The sequence below is a fragment of the Rhea americana genome, unplaced genomic scaffold (assembly GCF_003343005.1).
Source record: "Rhea americana isolate MKP2758 unplaced genomic scaffold, rheAme1 scaffold_2, whole genome shotgun sequence".
Lineage (NCBI taxonomy): Eukaryota > Metazoa > Chordata > Aves > Rheiformes > Rheidae > Rhea > Rhea americana.
Genome location: NW_028186149.1, coordinates 11,776,509 through 11,794,953, shown reverse-complemented (window position 1 = coordinate 11,794,953; position 18,445 = coordinate 11,776,509). Strand labels below are relative to the sequence as shown.

The window sequence follows — 18,445 nt, the reverse complement described above, 5'->3', positions numbered from 1 at the left end:
AATGTTCTATTTGGATATGTTAGAATAACTCAGTAATGGTGCAACTTAAACACTTAAATTTCATTTGTTTYGCTGCTCTCTATAAAATTCTGTTTAAAAAGCTGTATTCTAAGAAAGYCGGTTCAGCATTTTTAGAGCATTTTGTCATTTCAGTGATGCAGTGTGTTTTAATTCATTTTTTCTACATATTTGTTGGGTACTATCAATTAGGGATATCCAAGTAAGACCATTGTTCTGTGATAAAACTTGGAGCTCTCTGGGAGCCCTCAGATGGAACTGGTGTGTTCCACTCTACCTAGACCCAGAACTAGAAATGAGAAGGTCAGTTCAGGACAGGAAAGAGAGATAAACTGTTAGATCAAAGGCTCTCACCTGTGCTTTTAATGGAAGTCACTGTGTAATGTAGTAATTACTTCTGGAACCACATATCCTTTCATTCACTAATCATGCCAATTTCTAGAYGAGATAGCAACATTTCTCTAGGAACTACAACAGTTGTTTTCAATATAGATTTGAAACAAGTCATGAAATTTAAATCATTATGCATCTGAATTTTCTTTCCTCACATTTAAGGTATGCCTGCTCTGAAAGGGATTGGTATATATACACTCATGATTTTGCCCTTATGGAGTTACAATTCACATTGATATTTCTTATCCTGGGGATGTTGGTACTGCTCAGGTTATGGATATGTACCYGCATCTGTTGCTGTTCTCTTTACATGGCCAGTTTGCCTTAGGATTGCAGCAGAGCCTCTAAATTGCAGGGTGAATTACAAGCRTGCTGTCTTTGATGGTCATTTCCTAAATCCCACACTTCTGCATCTTTTTATGCCTCTACCRACTTCCTTCTCCACTCCTAAATAAGGTGGTCTCTTTTGACATTTAACCCTTTGTTTTTCCTTTCAGCTTGTTCTAGACTACCAGTGCATTTCGTGCTGCCAGCTAACCTCTGCTCTGCTGGTCTGGCATGTTTTTCCAATGTGGTGCTAACCAGTCAAGAAGCCTGGGTGTCTTTTGGTGATTATAGAGGGAATCTTCCTAATCCTCAGCTTCTGACCCAGAAATAGAAATATTCATCGATGCAGCATAATTTAAGACCTGCCAAGAATATTCTGAGCATGTCAGGTAGATGTGCTGAGGGAAGGGATGAAAAGCTGAGTATGCTGATGTCCCACTCCATGCATTGGCTATACAAAGTAATGAAGTGCATCTTTGTGCAGGTAAGATCAAATCTGCTGACCCAACTCATTCCTGTTGAGGACCCTTCCTTAAGAAAGCAGCAAATAAAGGTCTTACGTAGGTTTTCTGCAATGTTGGAGATTACAACACCTTGATCCACAGTGAAACTAGAGCAACCTGGTCATTACCTGTACTGTAAGCTCTCCTGAAAAATATTCTCTGCTCTACTCTGACTGTGAATCCAGGGGCTCTGGAGCCTCAGGAAAAAGAGTGCTGCCCACTAAACTGTCACAGTTTTGAGGGACCTTTTGGTCCAAAGGGGGAGAAATTTGCAGTTAAGTGTAATGTGAAGTTCCTTCAGTGTGATTAGATGCACTCCAAGGAAGAAGCTCCGTAGTAAGTTTACCCCAGCAGCTGCCACTTCACCATTGCCACCCTCCCKCGCTGGCATTATGTGTTCCCCAAGAGAGCCAGTGGTCAGAAAAAACATTAAAACACAGAAACAAAGAGTTTATATGTTGCCTTATTGATTTTTTTATGTATTTCACCATACCTCTCAAGAATCAATTTTTTTCTGATGTTGTAGACATAGTTCAAATTTACCTGTTTCTTTAGACTATGCATTTGCCTGCTATCTTGACAGATAGTAATTTGTCAAATGTTCTTTGGATAGTAGCTATATTCTTCTGGGAGGTGATAGGTTCTGTCTTGTGATCAATATCCCACTGAGTAGACATATTTTTTGCAGAGATAAATTACAGACTGCTTTAATGGCAAAGTCCGGCTGCTCAGTTTTTGTTCTTTGTCTCATATGACCATCTCATCATGGGAGAAGGGCTGTGATCTCTGGCTACCAGTCAGACCGCACTTTCTTCAGTTGCTCATTATTGTTCTTTGAATTCTTCCATGCTCATAGAAGATAATGCCTGCAAATTTGTGATTCAGAAGGAATAGCTAATAGTATTAAGGAAAATTCTTACTGACCTGCCTCTGTAACTGACTTTGTAATCCATTTGCTGGTATCATGCTGCCATCCAGCTCATTTTAAAATTTTCCTCATGCAGGTTGAGAGAAGTCCTTTCCTTTTCTACTCAGGGTTTCCAAAATTGTTTTACCTGTGGTTGCCCAGCCTAGGAAAAGCAAAGTATTTTATACTATATTGATTTGCTTTTCTTCACAATAGCTGATGGCATACAAAAATCAAAAGTAGAGAAAAACACACAACTTTTAATTGCACATTTTTATTCTCATATTGTAGCAGTTCAGCATCATATCTGAATTGTTGCACATGAACTACAAAAAGAATGAAAGTTAGAGCAAAATTGATGGTACAGCTGTCTGACATCAGCTTCTGATCCTGCAAACATACTTTTCTGAATCCTGCTCATAGTCACAGAGATTTGAATGTAAATACTACTTGTATAGTCAAAGTTATTCATATATACCTGTTTACAAAAATATATATTAGAACACTTTCAGGATAGCTAACTTTATTGTTTGCATGCTTAGTGTAATTTGGATGCTATTAATATTATACTAATGCTTGCTCTAAGTATATATTGAGACTCTGGATCACTTACAGAATAAAGATTACAAAAAAATAGTGACTTTTTTAGTTTCTCTTTTTAGGGCTTTTCTACAGAGATCTCCATGTTAATTGCAGCTCTAAATTTAAAGTAGACTATACTGTATTAAATCCCTCTCTCYATATTTTTATTCAGAATTAAAAATGACCTTAAGTCAATTTAGTATAACTCACATTGGAAATGAAATAGACTATGTTATATGAAGGCCACTTTAATGCTAACTAAGGGAGTCCATACAATAAGTTTACCAGSCTTAATTACTACATTTGAAAAAATAAACATAGATTATTTTACAGTATCACCATGCAGAGAATTTCTTATTCTAGTTTATAAGCTTTTAAAAGATACTATTGTTATATTGTTTTAATAACAAAAGGACAAATTAATTAGAAACATGATCTGCTAGAATGGATGGTAACAAAAAGCAGTATTATATGTATTACCAAATAGTAATGAGACACCAAACAGCTAAGTGAATTTGTTTAAGTGAGAGTTGTGGAATGAGGGAAATGGGGGAAACYGTTAAATTAATATCTTTAACACATTTATCCTTCATATGAAATTTAAAAATAACAATGTAATTATCTCACATATGAGTTACACTTGTGGCTTGAAAATATTACAGCAAACCCTCAAACAGTCATCTACTAAGAAAAGAGAAGTAAAGATGTGGAGTTTGGCATAAAAAGTGAGGAGAATATTGCCTAACACTCTGTGAGCTAGGTTTTGTTGCTTAGCTTCATCTAGGATAGTCCTTGGCATTTCACAGACTCACGTTGTACAGTAGCATTCAGAATTTGAAAGCTATTGTTATCGCAATCCCTCTTCCAAATTTCAAAAATAGAAACAGGTGCAGGTACTTTAACAAAAACCACATTTGTCCCTGACAGTGGCACTGGAGGACTCAGCACTTTATCTGTCCCCTCCACCATGAGAGAAGTGTAGCTTCCCACTCCCTCAGCTGTTTTATGGTTTAGTAGCAAACTACACAGATAATCCCCCTGAATTATTCTCTTCCAGTAATTTATAAGCACACACTTCATAAGAAAACAATATCTTTATTCAGAGACATTAACTTTTTAGAGACCTCTTTTACCTGATTTGCCTTCCTCTTCCTGGATATCTCCTGTCTCCACGCATGATGTCATGCTGTGTCACCTCTTGCCATGAAGACTTTTGAGAAAAAGCACCAAATGTTTGAGCTTATCATACATTGATCTCTTTTAACTGCTAGAATGAACAAAAAAGAAATAAATTCTAGACAGACGTCTATGCTGCAGGTATCTTTGTGCACTGTTTCAAAGACCTTGACTTTAGTCTGGTCATAGTTACGTGTTCTGCAAAGACTCAGAATCTCTTTGAACCAATATCACAAAAGCTCACTTAAAAATTTCTCTGTACTCATCTCATAAACAGTGGCAGCTAATTGATATGAAAAACATTACATAGCATGGTTTTCAAGATATGCTTTTACATCCTTTTTTTTTTTTTTTTTTTTTAATCTCAAACCCTCCTGTAATGTAGAGGTTCACACGCTGCACTGTGCGGTGCACTGCCTGCCTCACCTGGGAGCGCAATGAAAGGCAGACTCCGCAGGACAGGTATCTGTTACACAATGACAAACCCAAATGGAAGCCAAATGGATTATGATGGGAATAAAAATTAGCATATTACTTTCCTTAYGTATTTGTTTTATTTCTTTACTGGATGGCATTCATTAGTCTGTGTGTTATTCCAAAGTTATACCTATGAATTCTACCACTCCCTCCTCATAGTTGCTTTTTAAGATACAACTTTCAGTCCTTAAAGTATATAGGCAAGTAGAAATTTGAATGCAGTCACTGTACACAGTGGCATTAATAGAATGAAACTCCCAAAATAATGTCCTCTGTGTTGTTCGGTGATTACTCTGGAGGCCTGTTCTCTAAAAGGCTACTTTTTACCTCAAGATACAATTTCAAATGCATCTGTTTAACATAGCATATGTCATCTGCAGAGCTTCTCTCTAAGACTAGGAAAGCAGGCCTCTTAAAAAACAATTCCCAGTATCACAGATACTTTTTCCAACCAGGTTAATAGTGAAACTTAAAYGATTTGAATATAACACAGAATTTCTTATGTTTATAGCCATATTATTAACTACATTATTAATAATGTTTGATTACTCTCAGACATATGCACAGATCTGCTTGAACCATCAGTGATACTCTTGCTGGGAGGTGAAAAATTCACTTTTTCATAAAGTGTTATGTCCCAAAGTTTGATCTTTTTAATGTTTACGCTTCCTTCTAAATGAAAAATTTTCAAGAAAAACACTAGAGCTCTTGTCCCTCTCTTCCTCCCTTTTGGAATTTTAAAATGGAAAATTTATTCTCACAAATATTTTTAGAAAAAGCAAATACATAAARTGTATTGCTCCTCAGCAAATGTTAGTCTGACTTCAGAGCATCGCTAAAATTTGTGTCAATTCTCATATTTTCACCCTGTATCACATTTGCTCCCAGCTGACAACAGCTTCTAGGATCCAAATCATATTAAGGAAAGGGGGAAGGAAGAGTCAGCTTTATCTGCACTTGGAAGTTTTTCACACCCACGTTTTTCTCAGTTTCTATTGTTACCAGCTTTCTAGTTAAGAGTTTTTTATTACTGTTGTTCAGTGAGACAACTGGAAGTAGAAAGCTCCATTTCTTATGTACAGACTCTGCAGATGTTTTCTCAGATCTGTTTTAGTTTTGTAACATTGCTTCAAACAACAATTAGGACTGATGACAACTAAYAGGGACATCTCTAAATCTAAACTTCATTGTAATTTGCTCAAATGTAGGTCCTGTAAATTGAGCCCCATCACATATTACTATATTTGTTAAAGAAGTGAAGCTAATAAGCTTTTTAATGCACAWTCAGCTCTTCAGCTGTAGCATCTTTAGCAGTGCCATCTAAAAACAGAAAAACAGTCTAGGATGTTTTCCCTGGTTTATTATTTATGTCTAGAAGCTAGCTGTTAACAGAAACAAAATCACTTTTCCAAGTCATGAATTTTACCCATTTACCTTTCTATAACTTGTGGATTTTCTCTCAGGGTCAGAGCACAGTTCCTGGGAACGACAGGAGTCGTGCACATAYGCCTCACTGAAGGTAATACAAGTCCCATTTGCTCTTGTGGTTACAGCGTACTGTTGTTTTTTCTGCATACATGATCTTCTTTTGCAAGTGTCCTTTGTTCTTACRAAAACATTCATCTAAACCAGAGGTGTTATCAATACGCAGTTTGTTCATTGCGTTCAGACTCCTTGTGCTTGCAGTRTCTCTCAAATTAATATAAGCTTTTGCTTAAATCTCAGCTTTTCCCATCTGCAGTATTTGTGTTGTTATTGCTTGTTTCTGATTTCAAGCTCTGTAAGCTTTTCGGCCTCTAATATCTTTGCCATATGATATTTTCAGCTCTTGGTCATATCTAAGGTATCACAGACCCCTCTGATCCARCACTTTATTGACGTACTTGTTAAAGGAAATTCTATGTTGCATCATCTGGAGTGAACTTCTAGGAGTCCAATTTCTTATTATTTGTTCTCTGTTCCAGGGAAAACCAGGAGCTAAGTTAGCTTTCAAAATGGCAAGATTTTTTAAAATCTAAAAATATTAACTAGCTCATGCCCTAGAACAGGGAAATTCCATGATTTATTGTAATAYATATTTTGGGTAGAAATATGCTGAGCTGTAATTGACTGTCCAACTTTATAAGCTGCAAAATACTTTTGAACCCTCATGTTCACTGTTTATAACTTTCATATGCTTTGTTTTTATCTAGAGCGCAGTTCTCATTTTTTTGTAACAGTTTCATGGCTATCCTCTGCTTGAATTGCTGAATTCTATTAAATATGCCAAATGCATCTGAACTTGCTATTTTCAGAAAGAAAACCTCCTTTTGGTTAGCTGGTTTTAAATAACAGCTACTGCTTCCAGATGTACATTCAAACGTTCTTTCCTTCWTTCCAGTAGTTTCTGGTACTTCAGTGTTTCAGCCTTTAAATGCTCCGATTTCTCCCAGAGTTTCTTTCATTTCTTTTTGTTGCTAGTACCATGAATCAGGAATCATTCTAGGATCAGAAAATTAAGATAGATGTTCTTTAATAATGTGTCTGCAGTGCCTTTTCCTCACAYTTTCAAGGCAGAAAGTCAAACCTCTTAAAGGTACATTTACACCAGTAACCTTCCATTGTAAGAAATTGCAAGCAAAGAAAATTATAGTATCATATTTATAGATGTGCATCTGTTGAATAAAATTTAATTCCTGAAAGCAACAATCAGTAAGAAGCCACTTTGCATCTGAAAAATGCAGCTAATAAACAGACTTGAAAATTTGTTTAATTTTTGTAGATCTATTTTTGGTTTGTGTTTGAAGAGGCTAGAAGGAGAAATGTCTATGGTACTAGCCAATAAGAATGTATTAAACCCCAGCAACATAAAGAAGTGGCTATTTCAAGTGGTTGTAATGCAAATCTCACTGTAAAAGCTTTTTTCTCTCAGCTCCAAAATCTGAGATTGTGCTACGGTATCTTAATGGTAGTATTATTATATGYTCTGCATATTTGATATATGCATGATTGATCCACCAGAGAGAGAAATTGAGTGTTCTCAAGCATTTTTTGTCTCATGAAACAGAGATCTTTGATTTCTATCTGAGTTTAGACTAAGGCAGATTCTCTTTAAACTCAGTTTCATATCTGAAATGTTGAATTGACTTTCCAATATTTGAAATAAATATCTTGCTTCTCTTGAAACTTTTATTTTTTTTATTTACGCTGAAAGATGGTAACTATGTGAAATACTGTTTTTTTTCCACAGGAATATGAAAGAGGATTTTTAAAATTGGCATAGGATACTACCTCTTAGTCATCAAATTTACATGAAAGAACTCCATTCAGTCCATTTGTGCAAAGAGCAGTTCTAGTCCCAAGYAGTAACTGAACCAGTAAGTGTCTACATACAAGAATTACCCTCCATCATATTTCTTCTGCTTCCAATACTGTAGTTCCTTTCAAAAATTTGTTGCTAAAGACAATCAACCAAGGTCTGTAATAGAGAATGTATAATCATGCAGATGCCTGACCATGTTAGGGATAATGTCTGCACTTATTCATGACAYGTTATGTCCAGGTACAACATTTTAAATCTGGAGTGGTGGCATCTAATGTGTAGGTCATTTAAGAYAGTTGCTCTTTTCCTTCTCTGATAGCTCTCTTCAGAAATCTTCCTTTCTGATATTTTTTGTCACAATAAAAAATATCCGCTCATTTAAACATAACTTTCTTTTGCTCCCTCTATTATTTTACATTACTAAAATAAAAAAAAATCCATTCCTCTCCAAGAAATTCCCTTTTCTTAACCCTAMAGACTTAATATTCCTTATTGCTCTCCTTTTCCTCCTTTTTTATTTCCTCTCATCTCCCTCCATCTCTTCTCCCACCCTAGTATRTTTTTTTGATCTTTTCCTTTACTGTACTACATATTTACTATCAGAATCATTACTTTGYAAGAGTTAGCAAAGCTAATGAAATTCAGCAGCACACTTTGGTGATGTTTATCATCCCTTGCTTCATCCAAATAATTGGAGAACTAGATTTTATTTTCCCTAATCAGGTTGGGCATAGAGTAGTGGGCATGTCTAATTCAGCTGGGTCATTAATGAAAAGGCAAACCACAGGTCAACCCTCATGGGCAAGGGTCATAAAAATTCTTGCCAAGGAGAAAAGTATTTTTGTGAATTCACAAATTCCTGCTTTCTTCATACTGAAAAGAAGCTTYGCCATCAGTGACATCAGGATTTTATCTGCAAAACCTGGCCTGGATTGTTTTCCCRTTTTTGAGTCTATTACTTCTTACAAACTTTAAAAAAACAACCTGTCTTAAAGCAAATACTTTGCTTACACTCTCTATTTTCTGCTATAGCATTCTACCAATTTATTGCAGAGAAAGGAGTATAATTAGCCATATCCATTCCCTGAAGGTTAGTATAGGACAGTATACTGAATGGGCACAAAAGACATGTCAGTAATGGTTCTCCTGGGAAAGTAATTTATTCCTATAATTTCTTAGGAATGATAAATGTGGTTACATTGTTCTCCTTTAGTTAGAAGCACTTAATCTATGCAGTATATTGGAGCGATATTTCTTCTCTGTCCTCTATCAGTTTGAAGGGGGAGTTAAATGCTTTGTATAATGATCCTTTATATGCAAATATTAATAATACAACCAATGMCAATACTTATCAGTTATGTAGTGATTTTTCATCCATCCAGCTGTGAGACACACAGCTGAAGGCAGAAGATTTTGAAAGTTTCATTGGCATTTGTGACAGTCCATGGTTGCTGGGGCTGCAGGGAGGAAAGAAGAGGAAGAGGCAAGAGGAGAACGGCAGGAGGAGGTACAAGGAGTGCAGCGGAACGCATAGTGGAGGGCAGTGTCTCCCTGCCACAGATAGGCAGCACGAGAACTGCAAGAAAGGAATAAAATAGTGCAAAGAGAAGAGGGTTTGAGAATGRGAGTGGGACAGATCAAAGAAGTCAGAAGAACTGAAGTGCATCTGTGCGGAGAAAGTGTCAGAGAAAGGAGAACAGATAAATTTATGGGAAAGAATGTGCAGGTATCCTCCTCACCTGCCCTGCCCTCCTGGAGTCTCATCTCTCCACCTCGGAGGGGACCTCACTCTACAGGGAAATATATGGCATGATCTTTTAAGAGAGAAAATAGTGTGGGAAGCAACCTGTTTAGCCTGGAGACAAAAAGGGTGCTATGACTAGGAGAACCTGTGATTTTGCTGCACGCTCAGGAATGTGTGAGCAGTCCGAGTTCATGTGCCTGTGTCTCTATGCTGTGTGTGAGATCTCTGGTCACTTCTCCACAGTTTTCAGTGGAGTCATTTGGAGATCTTTGGTCTGAAGATGGTCTTTTTAGTATATGTTTGGGCAGCTGCATCATAGTGGGGTCCTAATTTTGAATAAGGCCTCTGTTTTCTGCCGTAATTGAAATAATAAATCATAATCTACTCAATAATGGAGCGACTATTGCTTCTCAGACATAAAAACCCCATGAGATTAAAAGGAAATTTAAATTATATTAACATTATCTATTGTATTCACCAAAAATRTTCTCCGTAGTTTGAACCAAAACTCCAAATCATCATATTTGTAGCAGTCATTTATTTCTTTGTTACCAAAAGCAGTAGCAAAGAGTTTCAAGGATTTTCCTACATCATGCTATGCATTCCTCCACAAGTAGGGCAATCTGGAAAGTTAATCTTTTTTGTGTGTGATTTTGGAGACTACACAGTAAGGCCCCTTTAAATCTCTCTAGTTTATTTGGTTGCTTAGCACAACCCCAGTAAACATCAGTGGGACAACATGCAGTCTTCCCAAGGCTGGGAACCTTCAGGGAAAAGTGAGGTCACTCTTGAACAGACTGATTCAGCCTGCCTATACCTGTATGAAGAGATATATGCTTTCACAGGGACTATTTTGCACATTTTTTCTGGAATGCTTTATGCTTTTATGCTCTATAATTGTTTTAATTTGTGATATATGGCAAAAATAAACACTTTCTGGCAACAGCTTTTTTCTTGTTTTTTACACTGCTTTCCTATTGTGACATAAATATTTTTATTTATTGATAAAGTGTTTATATATAATGAAAGAAAATTATGAGAAAGAAAACTTTGGCTATACAGAAAGGACTACTCTGCTTCTCATTTTGACAATGTGCTTTTATTGTGCCTTTTGAGACAGTAGCTTTAAAAAGCTGAAAAGCCTATTGGAAAGCTAAGTTAAAATGGGGGAATCCAAATAAGAGTAAAAATGTTACTCTTTGCAATATTAGTTGTCAATCAGATATGATGAATAGAGGGGTTAAGTATTAGCTAGCTGATAAATATTTCAAAGCTTATTCTTAATGAAACAAAACAGCAGGTTCTTTCTCATACACAATTATGCAGAGTTATAAAACCAGCAACCTGCACTTGTGTCATTCTGCTAAAGTACTAAAATGTTTTACCATTTCCCTGATATTTTAGGACTAAAGTTTTTTTCAGGTTATGCTTCAGAAATTAGATTAAAAGTTTATTTAGTTTGTATCCTCTCCTGGTAGTGTTTCATTACTAAGAGTTGCTTCAGAAAAGTATTAGTATTACTGCTATACACGTTAGTACATAASTACTTCTCTAGATTTAAAACATGATACTCCTTCTATATGTGTACCTCTTTCATTGATCTTTATGAAATAATTGCTATTGGGGGCTATATAGTGTGAACTTGGTCATACAGGAAYATTAAGTTAACTTTGAACTCCATTTTCTGCCTGTACTATTTAAGAAAAGAAAATTAATTCTTGTTAACGTTAAATATTTTTCAAGCTGTACTCAGTATAAAAATACACTGCTTTAATTTAAGCTATGAAAAAGTTATTACGTAATGTCATGTCATYCCATGTATGAAACTTGTGGTTTTGTGATTAAATGATGAAAACAGTCTGAAAGAATAACTTTATTATGCTGATTAAGACTCAGGAATGAAATTCTAAGTTATCTGGAACTTTTGGTTGAATCCTGTAAACATCATTTGTCCTTTTATTTTCCTGAGACAGAAAAAAGCATTTAAAACATTTCCTTGATTATGTAATCCAAATTCATATCCTCTTAAGCCGTATGTAGTCTCTTAAATGAGAGCAAAGTGACCAAAAAGTACTACCAAGTCAAAAAGGAAAAAATGCAGGGCGGTAGTGAATTTAAATCTTTCATAACTGCAGACAGAACTTTGGAAGGTGAGGTCTTGTCCAGTCTTCATGGACCTGCTAATTCTAGGCCATTTTTTATAAAAGTTGAAGTTTCCCTGATGTACTTGGTCAAAATTTCTCTTCTACCAATTTTGGTGCAATAGATTGTCAGTCCAATTTGCGAGTGGGACGGGACTTGAAGAGTAGCAAACTCAAAATCTGCCACTATCTGCTCTGAATCATCAACTGAAAAACTCTCTTTTCTTTTTTAACGTAAGTATGGTCATTTAAAGAAAATGAGGTTATTATCATACTATCCTTTCTACATTTGCACTCTAGTCCTTACCCTAAAGATGGACAGAAAACCTTTCATGATAAAGGCACATTAACTGTTTTCTGCATGGAAAAGCACATTAAACCGAGGCAGATCATTTCACAATGTGCTGTTCCAGGGTCCTCATGCTGCACATCTGACTGAGTTGAATGTGGGGCCACTGGAAGTTGTGACATAAAGYGAGCTACTACTCATTTTCTACATACAGGGAACCTCTTCTGCAATTTTTTGCATTTTTACAGTAAATGTTAGAGACTACTATGTGTCCCACTGTTTCAAATCTCCTCCAGAGGTTATAATTTGACCTACATATTTGTATTTTTCATTGGCATGTTTTACTCTATTAGCTGGCTTTTGTACATATACTCATAGATAGTATACATATATTTTTATCATAAAAATAATCACTATGAGCTGGTGATATATTTCAACCTTCTCATTAACACATTAAACAACAGGTTTGTTGTCTTTCAAATAAAATTGTGAAGAATAAGCCCATTACAGCTATTATGCAACTGTTCCATCCCTTCTTCAGTGTACCACATGGTAGAGATACACCTAGTGAACACTTTTGTAAAGAAGGGTGTAGGTATTGTCATTTCTATTTTATAAGTGAAGAAACTGAAGAAGAGATGTGCAATGAGAAAAACATCTACAGAGATTCTATAGTCCCATTACAGTCTTTGAAGGTATTTGTCCCCATTACAAAATCACTGCACAGTTCTATAAAAGCAAAATGCTTTCCCCAACAAACCAAAGACTAAGTTATCCATGCAGCTAGAAACTGCTTTGAGGTGAAATGGCAGATCTGAGTAAAGGACTTCTTACGGCATCTAGGATTTTCATAATCTCTATTATTTTTAAAGTAAAAWTTTTTGTGCAAAACAGTGAGGAGTTAACATTTATTTCAACATTTTAACAGCGCATATTAATGAAATCCAAATTTCAGTACACATTTTTATTCCATTTAAGCAAATACTGACTTTTCAATTGTCTTTTTTACAAGAAAAATAATACATGTATTTCTGCAATTCACTAAATTATTTGTAGTTCAGATAATGTTAATATTTATATCTGGAATTGAGCTTTTCCAGAAACAGACTTGCTAGTTAACTCCACTGCAGGAATACTCTGTGCAGAATATAAATTCTGAAAGTATTATAGAAAGTAAAATCATCTCCTTTTTAATCTATATTTACTAAGAAAAATGACAAAGTTATAAATCAAACAATAAATTTTAAGTGTATGTTAAGCTTTTTAAGACCGAGTCTATGACATTTAATCTAGGGAGCACAGGAATGGAAGGAYGCAAGCACTTAGTTCTGCCACTGACTCCAAAGGCCGTGTTCCAAGTGGTGTGCAAAGTGTGAAGTAAATTAGACAAATGCTGAAAATAGATTTTCTCAACCTTGTACATATTTCAGGCCATTATCTCCTGTGTGGCTTTTGACAATGTACTCACCTGTTTGGCACAAACGCATTGCTGATGTGACATTGAAGCAACAGTTGGGATAAATTTGAATCTCTGTATCATTTTCTTAAACGAGATAAGTAATATTTACCTGATAGGAATGTTGTGAGARTAATGCCTGTACAGTGGTCAATACAAGATTGTTTAGTGCTTATGATGAAGGTATACCAGTTATTTCTTGAATAATTATTTTAAAGTTATATGTAAAAGAGTTTAATTCCATTTTTCTTTCAGCCCAAACTAACAATGCATCAAGAGACTTTAATAATGAAAATAAGTGCCCWGTTTTCTTTGTCAGTTGAACCAATACAATCTGTGAGAGAAGATCTACAGCTTCTCTTTAGGGTATAAAGCCTAGATACTAGTTATCTTCACTTAAAATGGTTAAGATGACAGTAGTACAATATCATACAAAACAGTTATCACATTGCACTATGTCAAACTAATGAACTGACAACTTCAGATTCATGTCCATGAACCTACATGAAACAATTTTCAGTTTTACCTAATAAGATGCTGATCTAACAGATGTTGAGAACTTTTCCATTATTTTGCAGAAGGACACATTMACTACATGAGAAACACCCCAACGCTACCAGGACAGAAAGCTCTCTTCATTCCCATTTTTCTTCTCAGTGAATCCTGACCAGACTTCTTAAATTCTGTTTTATTTCCTGTGTCCAGCATCTGCAAGGAATGAGACACACACACACCTCTACTTGAGCCTRCAATAGCACAAGCAGCTGTTGCTGACACTACGATCTTACTCCAATTGGTGAATGCTTATGTGCAGTAAGAAAGCTGTTTCTTCCTTTTTGGATGACCCCAGAAACTTAATTTATCAGCAGATATAAATTTCCCTTTCCTGTATCTGACTTGATCCTACAAACTTCACAAAATGGGAAAATGCCACAAATGGCACATTACTGGTTTGATGGCTGTTTATCCAAAGGAAATACATCTCTAAACTGCTGAAGTTCTGGGACTCCCTTTTTGCTCTTAATCAGGAGCAGAGAACAGATGGGAACTTGACAGGATTACTTGAGAAAAGAACGTCCCAAGCCTTGATTACTGAAAAGATAAAGACACTCTGAAATGATATTTTGTGTGGTTATAAATAGAATTATCTGTTCAAAGACATGCCTGAACCAAAGGGGCCCCACTGAGCTCCAGTGCTATTGATACCCTTAGAATTATGGTAGCTGCTTACATCGGTACTGAATTTCACCCAGAGAGTGTTTGGAGTGATGAGGATTATAAAAAATTATTGTATATGTTATGGCAACATCCAACTGTCACAGCTTGTAAAATCATATTGCTCTGTATAATAAAAGATGTTTACACCAGCAATGAACTCAAATCAAGCACATAGCACATGTTTGGTGATATACAAAAACTAACAAGCCATCTTGCTGGGCATTTGATTTTCAGGGGATAATCCCAGACAGTACTCTGAAGATTAGAGAGAKAGGAGATAAGAAGCTGTGACAGGCTGGCAGTATCTGCCTGAAACACTATAGTCTCTATTAGCAGGTGTTGGTGCTGCTGGGAAAATGTTGCATGGATTTTGCTAACACACTGAGCAGATGGCTTATTATAAAAGAAATGGGTGTTGATCTTTGAAGCGAAAAACATATATGGGCTGAGAAGTCTTGTACAGAGAATCCTGGGGGAATATAAAGCGTAGAGAGAGAACTTGAACTGAACCTTGTTATTTCATTGGCAATGCTTTTATTTTTAGAGTCAGACTCTAGGAAATGGCTGATTTTTGACTGCACAGACTATGTTTAGACATAGTTATATAGAAAGCTGAAAAACGCACCTGTCAGAAAAGCATAATTAACTAATTAGCAAATATATTGCAAATGGACTGTTGTGCAAACAGAAGAAAATATACTTGGAATAGCTAGGTTTCATACAATAGAGYTTCATGCTGATTCTGCTTCAAAGCTTTTGAACCTCATGATTGTTATTTTAAACATTTTGAACCTTACTGTGGCTTTTTGGCACCCTCAGCACTAAGAGTTACATGAAGTTACCACCCATTTCAACAGCAGAGGCAATGCAACTTGAGGCTTTCTGGACCGTAGGAGATTATATATCCTACTGCACCTTTGTAAACCRATAGTTGAACGGCAGTGGATTAGGGGACAGAAAAAATATGTTTTCACTTCAAAGCCTATTTTGAGACTTTGAAAAATAGAATATTTTGAATATTTAATTTGAAAWTTGTAATTTGGAAAAATTATAGTTACTGACTTTGATTTGGATTATATATATTCAGCATTAGAGTGTTCATAATTATTCAGGGCGTACATTATTAATAACAGGAAAGGTAAAGTAGAAATTATGCTCAAATAAATAATCAACCTTTCTCTGAAGGACAGGATTGATCCAATTGCCATCACCATTCTTTTGTACAGTACTACGTAGTATATAGTAGTACTATGACTACTTAAGGTCATAAAAGTACACAGGATACCTTGATGGAATAATTGTAAGAAAAAAAAACACAGAACTTTCATAGAAAAATGTGGATTTACGTGAAATGGTAATTCATTCCTGATCTCTACATTTTTGTTTTGCCTATGTTTCTTTATTTGTGAAATTCATAAGATGATCTTCATGCCATAAAAGGTATCTTTTATTGCTAGTTTTATTTACAGTAGCAATTATCTGGACACATCTGTTGTCTCAAAGGCACCAATCTTCAATATTTAAACTAGCTCAATATTCAAACTAAAACTCCTCTATTTAATTCTCCTTATCAAGCACCTGGGTATTTAATACCCTGTTTTAGTTTCTTGCTACATTTTGTTAAGGCTTACATTTCAACTTAGAGGTAGTGAGTTCAATTCACTTTAAGAGTGATTCAGAATGCAGATTACATTAGAAAAGTAAATGTGATCTACTTCTGGCAAACAACAACTAAATGCACATTCTGGGAGAGATTAATGCCTGCTGCCTCCCAGGAATGGAGATGAGTAAAAGCATTTGTGTTGTTAAGATTCTAGCCCTCACTGGGAGGTCAGGCCACAGATTGCGATTTCCCAGTTAAGGCCAGTATCCGTTTGCACCCGTGCTCCCCGGGAAGGGGAAGGCACCGGCTGCACCTCAGAAGTGAGGCTGTCAGACAGCGTCTCCCAGAAGCAGAGCAGGGTGGCCACAGATATGTTGCGAGGAACCAGGTTTGGCTGGAGACAGCGTCTCCCAGAAGCAGAGCAGGGTGGCCACAGATATGTTGCGAGGAACCAGGTTTGGCTGGAAAGAATAACCCCAAAGCTGGGGACAAGCCTTTGTCCTAAACTCTTGTGATTTGCCACTCTCCTGCTATAGAGCAGAGTTCAGCACTGCACAAAGGCGCACYTCAGACTGTGGGCTTCAGAGACCAGGCCCAGGGACCCAGAAGGTGACCACAGAGCAAAAACAAAGCAGACAGGGTCTGACAAATCAAGCTTTGACCCAGAGATAACATGCAATGTAGATGCACCTTTCCAATTATATCACCTGCAGTCAATGGCAAAATTCYAAGTGACTTTAATGGAAGCAAAATCAAACTTTTCCCTGCAAGCATCCTCTAACACATCTGTAAGAAGAATGAAAAATGTTTGGTTGGTGACAAGCTTYGATCACATTGCCTCTGTTTTAGTGAATAATTTATTTCATTAAAATTTAGGTCTGTTCCTACAAATGCTAACCTACACAAATAAGCATATGAATTTCAATGAGATCAAACTTGTGGGTAGAAATTATACCTGTATTTTTTTTTGACAAGCCTAACAAAGCTTTGAGCAGTGAAAAAATAATAATTCCTGCATATCAGTAAAAACCACAATATAAGCTATAATCAAAATAAATTAAAAATATTGTGTCTGTAACAGTCAAGAAATTCTTCAGCTTTACAAATTACATATTATGTACTGCATGTGAGAAAACACTTTCACATCTCCTTAGGATGCTCTGAAAGATTTTTTATCTGGTTTTCTTTCCTTATCAGTGTAGTACTTGTAAAAGAAGCCCACAATCTGTTCCTATTAAAATGGCTGGTTATCTCTGCAGAAGTTCAAGAAAGTAGAAGAAACAATAYGATACCGATCTACTCTTGGTCAAAATTTCAGCCAACTTAACTTGCTCCATGTCATTTAACAAACTTCAAGTTACTGTCATCCTTCTTCATTCATTTTTTTTTTTCTGAAGATGGGAGATTTTAAACCTAGTCTACTGAATGTATTTATTTCTAACCACCCTTGAAAAGTTGTAGAGATTGTCATGAAATGCCTATTTTAGCCAAGAGACTATTCAGAAAAAGGTGAGACCAAATTGATTTTAAAAGTATAAAGTACTGAGCAATGTATCACGTAAGAAAGTCAAGTTATAATATGGAGAGGCTTGGTTAATTGATAAAACAGAGAAAACCCCTCCAAATACCAGCAACAAGAGTAACTCAACAGAACACAAAGGCTAGTTCCATGGCAAGTATAAATCAGTGTAAATCCAGTGGCATGGCAATCTGCACTGCCGGCGGACCTGACTCTTAGCCTCATAAATAAGCACATGGGAAACTACACAGTCTGTGGGGGTAATGGACCCAATTTAAGCTGGCCTTTGGTTTTATTTACTTTTTTCAAAAAAGAGGGKTTTTTTGAAAGTTGTTTATTCTTTTAAAGATACGCATTTTTAAATCCTTGTCTGAAAATTCTTGCTCCATTGTTAATTTTTTAAAAGATATTAGGAGTTACCTGATTAGGCCACGTGCATTGCGCTAGGCTCCAAAATACTTCAGAAGACGACCGTGACAGCACCTTCAAAGCGGCATACAGCAATTACKCACAAAGAACGAAAGATCTTGATGATAAGGCCAAGCAGGAACAAAAAACAACCAAAAGCAACAGAACCTCGGTTTGAAAACCAGTATAAACCAACATAGACCCGTCAGTGTCAACAGACGTTGACTAAACCCACCGAAGCGGCGCTGCGTYCGGAAACAGCTCCTGGCCGCGCTAGCTGCCGGGCGCTCCCAGCACTGCGAGTATCCCAGCGGGCGGGACGGCGCCTGCCACAGCCCGGCACGAGGAGGCCGCGCCGCCGCCGCCGCCCGCCGCCGCCCGCC

The 18,445-nt window shown here is 36.4% G+C and overlaps 1 long non-coding RNA gene across 2 annotated transcripts; it reads right to left on the bottom strand.

Annotated features, from left to right (window-relative positions):
- Positions 1–615: 615 nt before the first annotated feature.
- LOC146596731 (uncharacterized) lies at positions 616–18,435 on the bottom strand. 2 transcript variants are annotated; one of them, XR_014895674.1, is made up of 4 exons: positions 18,298–18,435; positions 5,818–6,864; positions 3,864–3,997; positions 616–2,311 (listed from the first exon to the last, which is right to left on the bottom strand). It is a non-coding gene; the product is annotated as an uncharacterized LOC146596731 (long non-coding RNA). The 2 variants fall into 2 exon arrangements; XR_014895673.1 differs by lacking the exon at positions 616–2,311 and having other exon boundaries at positions 3,440–3,997.
- Positions 18,436–18,445: the final 10 nt, after the last annotated feature.